Source organism: Bos grunniens, chromosome 13, assembly GCF_055505025.1.
Source record: "Bos grunniens cultivar Pamir isolate PY7600 chromosome 13, Bosgru_T2T1.0, whole genome shotgun sequence".
NCBI lineage: Eukaryota > Metazoa > Chordata > Mammalia > Artiodactyla > Bovidae > Bos > Bos grunniens.
The window spans coordinates 13,361,065-13,375,428 of record NC_141177.1 but is presented as its reverse complement, the minus strand read 5'-3'; the positions used below and the strand labels follow the sequence as shown (position 1 = coordinate 13,375,428).

At 44.9% G+C, this 14,364-nt stretch overlaps 1 protein-coding gene across 26 annotated transcripts in view; it reads right to left on the bottom strand.

Annotated features, from left to right (window-relative positions):
• The window catches only part of CHD6 (chromodomain helicase DNA binding protein 6), a 201,175-nt gene extending 187,589 nt beyond the window's left edge, over positions 1 to 13,586 (bottom strand). For 24 of the 26 annotated variants that reach the window (XR_015139022.1, XM_086331793.1, XM_086331779.1 and 21 more), the window contains exon 1: positions 13,510 to 13,586. The gene's annotated coding sequence lies outside the window, so the exon portion shown is untranslated. Of the gene's footprint in view, positions 1 to 98; positions 290 to 1,223; positions 1,274 to 13,509 lie in introns of all 26 variants that reach the window. The other 2 variants (XM_086331791.1, XM_086331800.1) reach the window with 1 other exon arrangement.
• Between the last annotated feature and the right edge of the window lie 778 nt (positions 13,587 to 14,364).

Genomic DNA, 14,364 nt, shown 5'->3' with positions numbered 1-14,364 from the left:
GTGGGCTGCAGCCCAGGGGGTCGCACAGAGTGGAAACAACTAAGCAAGTAACACAGTGGGTTTTCTCAAGAGATTCCCAGCCCCCCAAAAAAACTGACCTTTAGAAATTAATCATGCTTTTCTTAGTTATGTAAATCTATTCTGTCTCCTTATCCTGCTTTATTTTTCTTCTTAGTCAGCCACCTGATACATCATGGTTCTGCATATTCAAATAAGCCTGGAACATAAGCTCCATGAGAGCAGGAACTTGATTCTGTTCACCACTGCAGCCCCAGGGCTTATATCTGTGCTGAGCATAAAGTCAAGGTTCAACACATATTTGCTGAATGGATGAATGAATATATTTATTATGCCCTCGGATCTGATCTTTCCTTTCAGGCAGAGACTGGCTCCCTTCCTCACCCAGTCTCCACATATCCAAATCCTGCATCTTTCCTACCCGAAAAAATGCCCAGTCTGACTCAAAGCCTTCTCTGACACCCCATCCCTTCCTTTTCTGAACTTCCAAAGCCCTTTATCTTTCTTGTCTTGGACACTTTTTATGGGCTACTTCATAATAGCACAAATATCTGTGTACAGGTATCTGCTGTACAGGTAGACATATATCTTATCTCCCCTCTATACTGTAAATTCTTTAGGGGCAAGCTCTAGGTCATTTCCTCCCCAGAGCGTATAAAGTTACTCAGTAATTCCTACTGAACAAAAGGAAAAATTAAAGGTGGTATTAAATCTTTGATATCTTAATATTAACCTCAGAAAGATTAAAATCAGTAGTGATTTATCTCCATCTTAGTCCTTGGATACCTGATTCTTCATAAAATTATAATATCTAATGCTTAAATCATGCTTACAGTGTGCCAAGTATTGTTCCAAGGCATTACATAAATTAACTCATTTAATCCTCGAAAGAACCATGAGACACAGGTATTATCTCCTTACAGATGAGGCAACTGAGGCATGGAGAGTGAGCAGCACAGCAAGAAGTCAAACCCGGTGGCCGGCTGCAGAGGCCATGCATTTTAATCACCACATCGGGCAGTCTCCTATTCATAAGCTAAATGTGGCCTTCTGAGAAATTTGCTTCACAAATATTAGAAATGCGAGGATATTTACGGCAAGGAACTATGCTCATCACGTGGAAGATGGAATTTCAGAAGGCAATAAGAGCAGAGAACAGATGACAGAGGAGTGGTGGGTGTGCAGCCCAACGCTGGGAAGGATACATGCTGGCTGGAGCAGTCAGCCTTGGACCTGAAACGGCAGGAGCATCTATCTGTAAGAAGGGACGAAACAGAGAGGTAAGCAGAAGTTCTGACATGAAGTAATTACAGGCAGAGCCCACATTCTAGACGCATTCGGTACCGAGATGACACAGCCCACAGTAGGGCAGCACACCGCAACTGCTTAAGAATGTCGGGCTCAGGACCTTCCTGGTGGTCTGGCAGTTAAGAATCCGTCTGCCAGTGCAGGGGACACAGGTTTGATCCCTGCTCCAGGAAGGGCAGCTAAGTCCAAGTACCCTAGGTCGTGCTCACCAAGAAGAGAAACCGTCACAACGAGAAGCCTGAGCACCACAACCAGAGGGTAGGCCCCACTCGCCGCCACAACTAGAGCAAGCGCACACGCAGCAACGGAGACCCAGCACAGCCAAAAATGAACAAGCAGACACGAATAAAACCAAAGGCAGCTTCCCTGGTGGCTCAGTGGTAAAGAATCCGCCAGCCAATGCGGGAGACAGGAGTTCAATCCCTGATCGGGGAAGACTCCCCATGCCACAGAGCAACTAAGCCCATTATTGAGCCTGCGCTCCAGAGCCCCAGAGCCCCAAGAACCCAGCCCATACTGAAGCGTGCACGCTCCAGTGCCCATGCTGAGCGAGAAGAGAGGCCATCGCAAGGAGAAGCCAGTGCACTGCAACGAGAGAGTAGCCCCCACTCACCGCAATGAGAGAAAAACCTGTGCAGCAACCAAGACCCAGCACGGCCCCAAAAAATTAATAAAATAAAATAAATAAAAAGAATGTCAGGCTCAAACTGCCTAGGTGACTAGCTCAGAAATTACAGACAAGTAACTTAACTCCTTTACCTCCACTGCCTCAGCTGTAACATGGGCTATTATCAGCCCTTAGCCAGGAGGATGAAGGAGAAATCCATGTATATTCCTCAGGATGCGCTTGGTTATGCTGCAGTTAAAATTCCTGTTTAAAAAATGCAGTGGTCTAAAGTATGGGCTAACTGGCTTATACTGTGTAACCACTGCAGATTTCTTTCAGGGGAAAAAAAAAAGCATCTGCCTAGTATCTCACATGACTTTCAGTCAAATTTCAGTATCCAAAGCAAGTCACGTGGCCACGCTCAACTTCAAGATGATGGACTGCAACTCTACCGTGTACCCAAAAGAAACACGGAGAACAGCCCTAACAACCAGCAAACCATGAAAGGACCTCGCACCGTACCAGGTGTTCAGTAAGCAGCCAATGACCGAGTAGCTGCTATCACCATTATCATGATTATTGAGGGCTCTGGGAAAAACTTATTCTAAGAACCCTAAGGCATAAAGCTGAAGGAATAAGCAGATGTGAGAACCACCTCCAAACATATTAATTGCAATAAAGCAAAGGTGAACTTATAAGCATCTCACCAGGATATAATGGAAGGACATGCCAAAAAGTTTCTAGTAAGCAAAGAATAGTAAACACGAGTTACCAAAATAGTATCACAAGCCTTTTACCATGGTATCAGGGAAGGACATGCCAGACTGTTTCTAGTAAACAAGACATAGTAAACAAGAGTTACCAAAATAGGACCAGTCATTCTGACTCCTTTAGGACATGCAAAATTTCATTGATGATATCCTTATTTTAGAGAACATAAGAAAAATTACGCAGCCTTTCATAAATTCACTTCTAATCTCCGAGCACTCTTTCCCCACCTTTCTCCACAAGTTCTTAAGGGAAATCCTCCTGTGTGTGTTTTTAGGACCCTAACCATCAGAGTTAGGGCAAGAGTCCTATTTAGTGAAATGAGAACTGAATCCTAGCTTGACTGTAACCTAGTGCTATGGCCTAACAAATCTTTTGACTAGGACATGACTGGGACTCTGTTCCATCGTCCATGTGCGTGTCCAGTCGCTGGAAAGTGAAGTTGCTCAGTCGTATCCAACTCTTTGCGACCCCATGATGGTAGCCTACCAGGCTCCATGGTCCATGGGATTTTCCAGGCAAGAATACTGGAGTGGGCTGCCATTTCCTTCTCCAGGGGGTCTTCCCAACCAGGGATCGAACCTAGGTCTCCTGCATTGCAGATGGACGCTTCACCGTCTGAGCCACTAGGGAAGCCTGTGGCCCCGTGGACTACAGTCTGCCATGCTCCTCTGTCCATGGGATTTTCCAAGCAAGAATGCTGGAGCAAGTTGCCATTTCCTCCTCCCGGGGATCTTCCCTACCTGAGGATCGAACCTGCATCTCTTGGGTCTCCTGCATCGGCAGGTGGATTCCTTACCACTAGTGCCAGCTGGGAAGCCCCTTCATCATCCATAAGATAACAATATTGACTAGATGGCCTTGAAGTCCCTTTCAACTCTACTCTTCTGCAATCCTGAGAAACCAGAAAGCAGCTTTGGTTTAGAAGAATCTAGTGAAGATGCTGAATTATGTAAGACTTGATAACACTTAAAACTTTAAACTAGAAATAACTGCCATAATCACAGCTATGATGGCAGGGACAAAGCTTAGTCCAAGAGTGAGCAGTGGGAGAAAAGTCAAGAGCACCAGGGAGAGCCCTGCGAGCGAGAGATGTGGGAGGAAGAGCAGATGAGGACGGACGGGTATGACTACCATGTGTGAATGAGGAGTCTGGTGTTTCAGCACGGCTTATGAAATCAGTTGTTTTAGTAACATCTCATACAACATTCCAGTCATAGCTCTGCAAATCAGCGACGGTGCCTCTGAAACTTCAGGGCTTGGGATCTGTCAGCTACCAGATCTCAATTCCAACAGGCTGGGTTTTCCAACTCCTTAAGACCCCAAAGCAGTAATCCAAATATGTGCCTAGGGATCAAGAACTTGAAATCCTTTGGAGAAAGTCCAACAAAAGAGCTCAAAGCTGCATGTTACAAAATGTTAAGCTCCCCCAATCAGTGATAACTTGTGTCGCAGCTGAACAGAAGCCCCTGCCCAGACAACCTACCATAAATCTCAAGTCACTCTGAGAGAATAAGACTGTCTCCTACAACAGAATTAAAGGGAAAACAGTGCTGCTTTTTAATGAAAACTCATGTTCAGGCCATAAACAAAGCAAGGGCCACTGCTGCATCAGCAACTTTGCTCTGCCTGCAGTCCTACCTACGATCTTTAAGAAGCCTTCTGAGTCTAATATCTATGAGTGTAAAAAGTGTATGGAACATCATACTGTCTCTCATGCTTCAAGAGTCACTGCTGAATGAGTAACAATCTCCTGCTTGAAAACCTAAAACCTGGCAAATTAATTTAAGAAAATTACAATATCCCTAGAAAAAACCATTTTATTATGTCTAGACAACATTTAAAAAAGCTATAATTCTACCTGCGAATCTTCATTTACTTTTTAAAAAAATACTTAGTTATTTGGCTGCCCCTGTTCTCAGCTATGGAACTGGGGATTTTGGATTTTCACTGCAGCATGCAGGATCTTTAGTTGCAGCGCATGGGATCTAGGTCCCTGACCAGGGATTGAACCCAGGCCCCTTGAAATAGGAGCACAGAGCCTTAGCCACTGGGCCACCAGGGAAGTCCCTTCACTTACCTCTATAGCCATGTTTCCTTCCACCTTGTCAATCACAAAATACTTTCCAATTCTGCAATGGATGTTAACCAATAAACATATTTTGCCTCAACGTTATCCTTGATTTTAAGGAATTTAAAATTTGAAGTATAAATAGATGGGGCTGGAGGCAGGGAAGCATATACAAACCCTGAGTGAGTAAAAGAAATCCTTTCCTTTAACCAATCAACTTTTAAATATATTGAAAGAGGACAGAAGATAAGGCTCAATCCTTCAAGGGAAGTTTGGTGAATATTATTAAAGACAAAGATTATACCTTTATAAACTGAAAAACCATCCTCCAAGAAAGCTGGTAAACCAGAAATACTTTATATAGGAAAAATCTCCATTAACTAAAGTAATGAGAACCCTCAATATCAGTGTTTTATATTGAGAATTAAGCATTGCACTTAAAACCTGCCTGTAATAAATCTTTGTAAGAAAGAAAAAAGCTTCAGCAGTCATTCTGAAAGACATGAAAGGTCATAAGGCCTCGCATGAAAACCTACCTTGCTGTTTACAAAACCTTACAAGACACAGATCTAAATTTATTTTCTGATCCTACTATTTTCTTAACAGCAAATCAACTTTTAGATAAAAATAAATAGGTAAATATAAATGCAAAAAATAGTGTCAAACTTTATTATATGACTTGTTTAGTCTCATTTCAGGCTAAAGAACAGTCTTGTCCCATATTGTATTTTCCTTTCTAAATAAAGAGAGGGAAAAAAAATCCACTATTTCCCCCCAAAAGTTGGTGGGGGGTGGGGGGGCAGGTAGGTTGTTAAAGGGTCTAGAGCTGTGCTGTCAAATGCCAGGGCTACCAGTCATATGTGGCTATTTAAACTCAAACTAACTAATATTTTAAATAAAAACTTTAATTCTGTTCCTCAGTCAAACCAGCCACCTTTTAGGAGCTTCAAAAGCCACATGTGACTAGCAGGTCCTGCACAGAGAGAGGACATTTTCCATCACAGCACAAAGTTCTACTGGACAGTGCTGACCTAGAACAACATTTCTCAAGGTATACAAAATCATCAGGACAGCATGTTATAATACATTATAACACAGATTACTGGGTCCCTAACCCAGGAGTTTATCTCAGGGGTCTGAAAGTGAAGGTGTTAGACGCTCAGTTGAGTCCAACTCTATGCGACCCCATGGACTGTAGCCCTCCAGGCTCCTCTGTCCATGGCATTCTCCAGGCAAGAATACTGAAGTGGGATGTCATTTCCTTCTCCAGGGGATCTTCAAAACCCAGACTCAAAGCCAAGTCTCCTGCGTTGCAGACCGATTCTTTACCATCTGAGCCACCAGGGAAGCCCCAAGAATACTGGTGGGTAGCCATTTGCTTTCCCAGGGGATTTTTCCAACCCAAGGATCAAACCTGCATTGCAAGGGAGATGCTTTACAATCTGAGCCACCAGGGATGGGGCCAAAAACCTGCATTTCTAACAATGCTCCAGCAGGACGTGATGTGCCCTTCGTCTCAAGCAGTACAGTACTCTATAATAAAGGATCAGCTTGTGCTTCTTCTTAATCCACCTTTAACCAACACTTGGATAAAATGCTAGAAAAGCTAATTACCAGGAAAAAGTATTTTAAACAAGGTCTACACCATAAACTTGCATTTTCTATTATCAGATTCAACAGACAAATCATTTTTCTTAAAAATACCGTTGTTGTTTAGTCACTAAGTCGTGTCTGACTCTTACACGACCCCATGGTCTGTGGCCTGCCAGCCTCCTCTGTGCATGGGATTTCCCAAGCAAGAATACTGGAGTGGGTTGCCATTTCCCTCTCTAGGGGATCTTCCCAACTCAGGAATAAAACCTGAGTCTCCTGCATTGCAGGCAGACTCTTTACCGCTGAACCACCAGGGAAGCCCCAAAAATGTTATAAAAGCAGTCAATTCTTACAAGTTTTGAACTTACCTCATCGCAGACAGGTAACAAACAGTCCACAGATTTCCAAGGATCCAGACTAAGTTTGAGTAGCCCTGATCTAGAAGAGCTGATTTTACGTTTTTATGATTATCTTTCTGGAGCTGGTCATTAACGATCTCTTTCATATCCTCTACCATTTCTTCAATGTATTTTTACAACTTGAGGCAAAAATGTTATTTCCATGAAGCAGAAACCACCCTCCACCAGCTCCTAAAAAGGGTAATGTAATTTGGTAATGGTAATGGGGTTTGCTCAAAGAAACAACCTGAGAGGTCTTCAATTATAATGTGATCCAAAACTGTCACGTGGTCAACAAAGATGATGGCTTGACTTTTTCATGCTAACCCAACGTTGATTTTAGACGGCTAACACTGCAAAAATTGATCAGCCAAGATACCCATTGAACATTACTAAGGTCTCTGCATTAAATTCCATAAAATTTCTTCACTAAATAAGATTGATGATTTGGGACCTTCCTTACCAGACACAATCCTTCAAAGGACTTCTTAAGAATGCTGATGGTTTCCCCAAACCCAAAATGACCAGCCCAGGTACATCTCTTCACCCCTGTCCCTTAGGAAAGGAACATGTCAAACAGAGTCCCTGGATGGGGCTCTATGCCCCTCCCCAACTACCTAAAGCTTAGGTGTTTTCCTCATTCCATATATCAAACCAAACAGATTTTCCTTCTACTCAACTTCTAGTCTGGCCCAACAAACAGACTCCTAGGAGAAAATCTCCAGGATAACTTCAAGTTCGGCCACTTCCTAGAGACTACTCTGAGAATTTTCTGACTGCTCAATCATTTTGTTTTACCAATCTATATGACTATTACTTAAATAAATTGTAAAATAAGGCTCTGAGAACTGTAATACGTGACCCTTTTTCCTATAATAACATCTGGTCCAACAGAACTTGACATATACGATGTTCTGATAAAATAAGGTTACATGCTCAACTAGTCCTTGTTTTAAGAAAAATTCCACTTAAAATTAACAACAATAATGGAAAAGTTACAAGGTATAGCTCATTAAAAAGTCTGGGGAATATAAAAATGAGAGGAGATTATTTCTAATTGTTCTGCTTATAGCGTCAGAAAGAAAATCCTTTTCCTCTTAACATATTGAATGAAGCACTAACAGAATGAATAAGAAGTAAAATTCAAAGCAAGAAAACATCAGGAGCTTTTGCCGCGGCCACCCCCTCCAGTCCCATCTGCAGAGGCAGATGGCTAAGACCAAGAGGCCCTGTACTCTCAAGACTGTCTTGTCACCTGCTGCAAACTTCACTCTATCAGGCTGCACAGATGATGGGCAAAGGCATGGAACGGGTTCCCAACTATACGACAGGGAAGAATTCTGGGGGTAACCCTTGCCTAGAAGCCATCCTCAGATGGCTGATGCAGAAGGGCGTCCCCAAGCCCAGGTCAACTGATCCAGACTGAGATTACGCAAAAAAATACCTGAAACTGAGATTACACAAAAAAACACCCAAAGAAGTCAGCCTCTAGGCAAAAGATTTTGCTCAAACAAAATAACTCCTTTGTAATGACCTAGACCAATGATCCTTAATATTATTTTTGCACCTGGGTGGGAAGAGATGAGGGAGAGAAGGGAAGGGGGGAGTCACAGATCTCTTTGAGAATCATAAAAAGCAATGGATTTGCTTCCCATAAAAATGCACACACAAGCGATATTTTACATACTATTTTGGGGAGTTTACAGATGAGCTAAACACTCCCTCGATGTCCATGAATCCAAGGATAGAAAACATCAACCTAAATAGGTAGGACCCAAAGGTCAATGCTACAGTGGCTGCTCAGTTGCTCAGTCATGTCCAAGTCTTGGCACCCCGAAGACTGTAGCCCGCCAGGCTCCTCTGTCCACGGAACTCTCCAGGAAAGAATATAGGAGTGGGTTGCCATTTTCTACTCCAGGGGATCTTCCCGACCCAGGGACTGAACCTTGTCTCCTGCATATCCCTCACTGACAGGCAGACTCTTTACCACTGCACCTCCTGGGAAGCAAGACCTTCATTTAACCTGAAGCCTGACCTTTTATGCAAAGACAATCTTAGAATTTAAAAATGTAGATATTCCACAAATAAAATGCTTTGGCCACATAGTGTACAAGAAAATCCAAAACATATATTAAAATTTTACCAATACTGTATTTGATCCATAAAATTAGATCAACAAAAAAAAACCCCTAGAAGAATCCTTAATAAAGGAGTAGAAAAGTAGAAATCTTCCTTTACTCTTTTACAAAATAAACATGCATCTGTCACTTTGTAAATGTCTGGATTCACGTCCTGAAGTTAACTTAAAATTCTACTTCCCAGTTTTCCTGAAATTTTCAAACACTATTCGGTATGTTAAGTTCTTCTGAAATTGTCAGTGGATGGAGGTCTATTGAAAAGTCACTATTACAAACTAGAAAAACCAACTAATCCAGGTACCACAAGCAAAACTAAAAGCTTTTCTCCAGATTTTATGCAAATAATTTGGTTCAGAAGTTGGAAAAGGGGTAGATACTTTAAAACAACTCCAGTTTACTACCTTCAGGACTTTTATGGAAATAACAGAATTTCTCACAAGGGTATCAAAGGCCTCCATGAAATGAACCAAAGAGAAGAACATTTTGGCAAGGAAAAATCAGCTGCATTCCCCTTGTGCACTTCATGGTTATTACTGTACTGGGCTAACCCTGAACTCCCAAGTGCCCTAGAAAGACCTCTTTTGCACTATGGCGGGTGGGATGGGGGAACAGCCCTCACTGTATTCCAACTTGCCTTTTCAATGACAAATTCTCGAAATGGAGAAGTGAAAAGGGATGGGTGTACAAAACGCAAGCAAAGTGTGCTAGTTAATCTAGCATCATACCACAAAAGCATGACAGCACACTCCAGCTTTTTAAGAAATCTTTTTAGAGCATACTAGTGGTAAAAAAGGATATGTGTGCTTTGGATGGAGATGATGTGTGTTCAAATTCTGGCTCTAACCTGAACCAGCTTCATGGCCTTGAACAAGTTACTTCATTTCTCTGAGCTGTAGTCCATGGAGCTCCTGGATTGGCTAAGAAAACAAGGTTTTGTTTTGTTTTGTTTTGTTTTCCCTCATCTCTTGTAGTCCCAGCACCTGGCTAAGTGCTGGACCCAGACCAGGTATTCATTCATTCAATGCTAGTTCTTTTTGTTTCCCTCACAAGGGTGTCGTAGTCTATGGCAAACAAAACTTTTCTCTAGGAAATAAGATCTCTAAGCTCTAGATGTTTTTTAGGTATTTCAGAGTTTTCAGTATAGTAATAATCTGGTACGGGGAAATGCAGGCAGTTGCATGGGATCCACTGTAGCTTTTCACCTAAATCTGACTAAAGCTTCTGTGAGGGCTGGAAGTATAAAGAGAACTACTATTTACTAAAAATAAAACAATTGTGGGGAGAGGGATAAATTAGGAGTTTGGGATTAACAAATACACATTACTATATATAAATAAACAACAAGGACCTACTGTATAGCACATGGAACTATGTTGAATATCTCATAACAACCTATAATAGAAAAGAATCTGGAAAAAGTATATATATGTATATATAACTGAATCTGTAAAAGTATATATACATATATATATAAAACTGAGTCACTTTGCTTGTACACCTGAAACTAACACATCACTGTAAATTAACTATACTTCAATTTAAAAAACAAATTTCAAACCTTGCTATACTGGGGAGGATGAGAGAAGAGGGTGAGAACACAGTCTTCTCAATTGATTTAGATACTGTCATTGTGTCATAGTACCAACGATATTTATGCAGGTAGAATCCTCAAATCCTAAAGCCTGTTCAAAAGGGTTCAGAACATGAATCCATGTGTGACTCCATGTGGTTATTACAAAGTCTTCCGGTGAAAGCTGAAAAACATAAGGCACCTACAGTCGCAAGCCTGTTCCCTCATGGCTTAACACAGGAAGACGTAACCGCAAACTCTGCTTGGGGCAAAGTCATACATTCAAGAAAACTTGAAAACTTCTTGGCAACTTCTCTAAATCAGAGAGCTCCAAGACACGGTAGCCCCAGGGCCTGCTGTTCCTGATAGGTTTTCTATAATATAATGGCAAAACAACTTACAAATGAGACAGTGGTTTCTAAAGAGATAAGATTCTGCTTCAGATTTTCTTTGGTACTTGTAATAGTTATAAGTAAATCAATAAATACAAAAAATGAACTGCCAAAGGATCTTCCAGAAATGCAGTAATGTTACTTGTTACTTGCGGCCTCTCACTTCACTTTCAACTGGCCATTCAATGTTTCACTTGATTTGTCTGGAAGTAATATACTGATGAGTTCAAAGAACTTCTGACTATACTGATAATAAATTATAAAAATAATGGGAAAGCCATAGAACATTAAAAAGTTGTGGGAAAGGTGATCCTATTCCAAGACTTTACAGTGCAATAATAACTAAATGTAAAAAGCAAGAAAATCATTGCCGTATGAAAGATGTGACTTGGACTTCCTAGTAGTCCAGAGGTTGAGAATCCTCCTGCCAGTGCAGGGGACATGGGTTCGATCCCTGGTCTGGGAAGATCCCACATGCCGAGGGGCCCCCACGCCACAACAGCAGCAGGAGAAGCCACTGCAATAGGAAGCCCACCAAACGCAACGAGAGAGGAGCCCCCACTGGCTGCAACTGGAGAGAGCCCACACACAGCAACGAAGACCAAGTGGGCAGCCAAAGATAAATAAATTAAAATTTTTTAAAAAATGTGACTCCACGCAGACTGTGGTAGAACAATGAGACACAACTAATTTCACAACAGATCTAGGTTTACTTTGCCCAAGGCCAGACTATAGCCGAGAACAGTATCCTAATCTGGTAAGGGAGATTTCTAAGTTAGCAAAAAAAAAAAAAAAAAAGGGAGGGAGGAAGTTGTAAAGGTTAGTTTTTAATAGTCTATTAATCAAGAAAAAAGGCTTAAATAATTCATCATAATTCATCTAGGAATTCTGCCCTGGGACAGAAAGAAGTCCAAAATTAATCATTTCACCACTCCACATTTTCCCAGGCCTTTGGTTACAGGCATGCATGGCTTATACGAAACCACCTGTTCTGGTTGGCACACATCCTTTCACTTGATGGTTCACGCCTAATCATTTTTATCACACATGGATCTCAAACCTTCTCTCTATTCCCAGAGAGCCACAAAGTTTAGAAAAACTATCTCCTTGAGGTTGCCAGCCTGATCTTCCCATTTGGAATACCAGCAAATTCTCCTGTGCTATGCAGCTGATGGGGACAAATCCCCAGTAAGAAAGACAGTTCATAATTAGTCTCGGGAACACAGCAGTAGTCCCTGTCTGGACTTTTGTACGGGTCCCAAGCGTATCCCCTCAAAGTACATCTAAATTTGGAACCTACTGGGATGGTATTCCTATAAGCCATTTGAGAAACAAAAATCGAATTTCAGGCAATACTGCAGACACTCTAAAAACTATAAAAATGTTTAAATGGGTATCTTCTCTGTTCATGGATCTGCCACACCAGAAAGGAGCAGTGTAGAGGGGGTGGGAAATAAGGCGCATACACAGCTCCAGAGATGCCTGGAGATGTTAGGGATTCGCTAGCAACCTTGGCCAGACTACTAATGGTCCATAAACCCTCATTTGGAGAACACGGGCCTACAGGTTCAAAATCGAATTACAGTGCCTTATTAGATCACACGCTACCGAAACCACAGTCACAGCAGTCATAACTGGAACTAGGAACACTTTCCGTACACAAATATAAGTGTCTGCTTATGCATTTTTAATCGGATCAAATAAAACTGAAGCTGCAAACAAACTCAAATTTCAATTATCTCACTAGTGAGGGGATTTCCTAATAGCGTCTTTTTAAAAACCAAGTAGCTGCCAACCCTTTGCACATCTGACAGGCACGTCCCTGGAAATTTGGGAGCAACAGACTCCGTTACTTCTCAACAGCCAAGGAAAGAAATACCCTGAAAGGGAGAGATTCCTTTTTTTTTTTCCTTTACGCTCCAACATGCAATCTAATAATGCACAAAACTTGGCTGCGGGGTTGCTGGACACCTCCAGGGTTCCAATTCTCGGGGCGAGTGCGCGCTAGTGCGTAAGAAGGGGGCGGAGGGGGTGCGCGCTCCGGGGACGCGCCGGGGGCCCCCGCCCCCTCCCGGAGCAGCAGCCTGGCACCAGCCCACCCTCCTCCACCCCTGCAAACAGACGCAGGACGCCAATAGAGCAACTTCTCCGCGGGGGCGGCGGGGGGAGAATAGCGGTCACCCCTGCCCCGCCGCGGCACGACCGGGGTCCCTCCTCGGCCGGGTTCCGAGGAGGCGGGGGGCGGGGGAAATGGGGGAGCCCTTCGCACGCCCCGCCTCCGCCCGCCTGGCCCGCGGCCGGGGGTCTGCCCGGACCCCCGCCCCTCCGCGCGGCCCGCAGCGGCGCACTCCCAAGGACGGCCACCCGGCCGGAGCGCGGCCTGAGCGCGAGCCCGGAGCGGAGCGCATGCGGAGGCCGGCCCCTAGCCTCAGGCCTCAGGCCGCCGCCTGCCCTCCGCCAGGCCGCCCGCCGCCGGCCCCAGCTCGGACCCGGGCCGGGCCTCGGCGGTGCCGCCGCAGCCCCTCATCCTGGCTTCATTCATAGGGGCACCCCAGCCCGGCCGGCGGGGCGGGGCCGGGAGCCCGCGGAAAAGGCTGGCCCGCCGACGCCGGGGAGGAAAATAAAAAGTTTAAGAGAAGAACTTACCTAAAATGGCTCCTGCAGCAGCCAAAATACAAACAGCTATTATTTGGTGAAGTTTAGCTCAGACACCCTGCAAGGACACCCTAACCCGGATCGGGCCCGCCTTCCCTGCCATGCCATTGGGCTTCGCCGGCCCAAAATACAGCGTCATTGGTCAGCCCGGCTGCCGCTCAGGCAGAAGCCCATTTCAAGCTTGCTTGCAGGGGCGAGTGATGGGCTCGCTCCATTGTGCTCGTATTTGCATGGATGTGATAGCGGCGCTGATTGGCCAGCGCCGGGGGCCGCCCCGCCCCCTGCCTCGCGCCCCCCGCCTCGGAGACGCCGCGGCGCGCGGCCCCGCCCCCCGGGACGGAGCGGCGGGGCTACGGGGGCGGGGCGGGGCCGGGGTCCTGCGGCCCGAGAGGGCGGGGCGGGGTCCTGCCCGCCGCAGAAGGCAGGCAGGGGGCGGGGACCTGGAGCGCGCTCCGGCGGGGCGGGGAGGGGGTTCCTCCAGCAGGTGGAGGTCTCTTAGGTATTGGGCTGGACAACTGGAACACCCGGGGCTGGCATCTCCGGGCCCGGGAGAAGATGTGACTGGGGTCCCGCGCGACAGATAGATTGCTCTGGGGCCGAGGTTCCGTAGGTCGGGAAAAGATGCCGAGGATCCAGGCGAAGAGTAGCTCTGTCTCCAGCCACATCCCTGCCAGTCCCCCTGGCTCCCTGGCACTCCTGGCACACGGGCTTCTTCCCAAGGACGATCCCCCCCCTCCCCGCGCCCGCCCCGCACACCCCGGGAGGTTTCCGCTTTGGGGGAATCTTGCAACACCTTGGGTATATACCTCTCTAAAATCAGGGGTCGAGCTTTGGTAGTTTTATGTT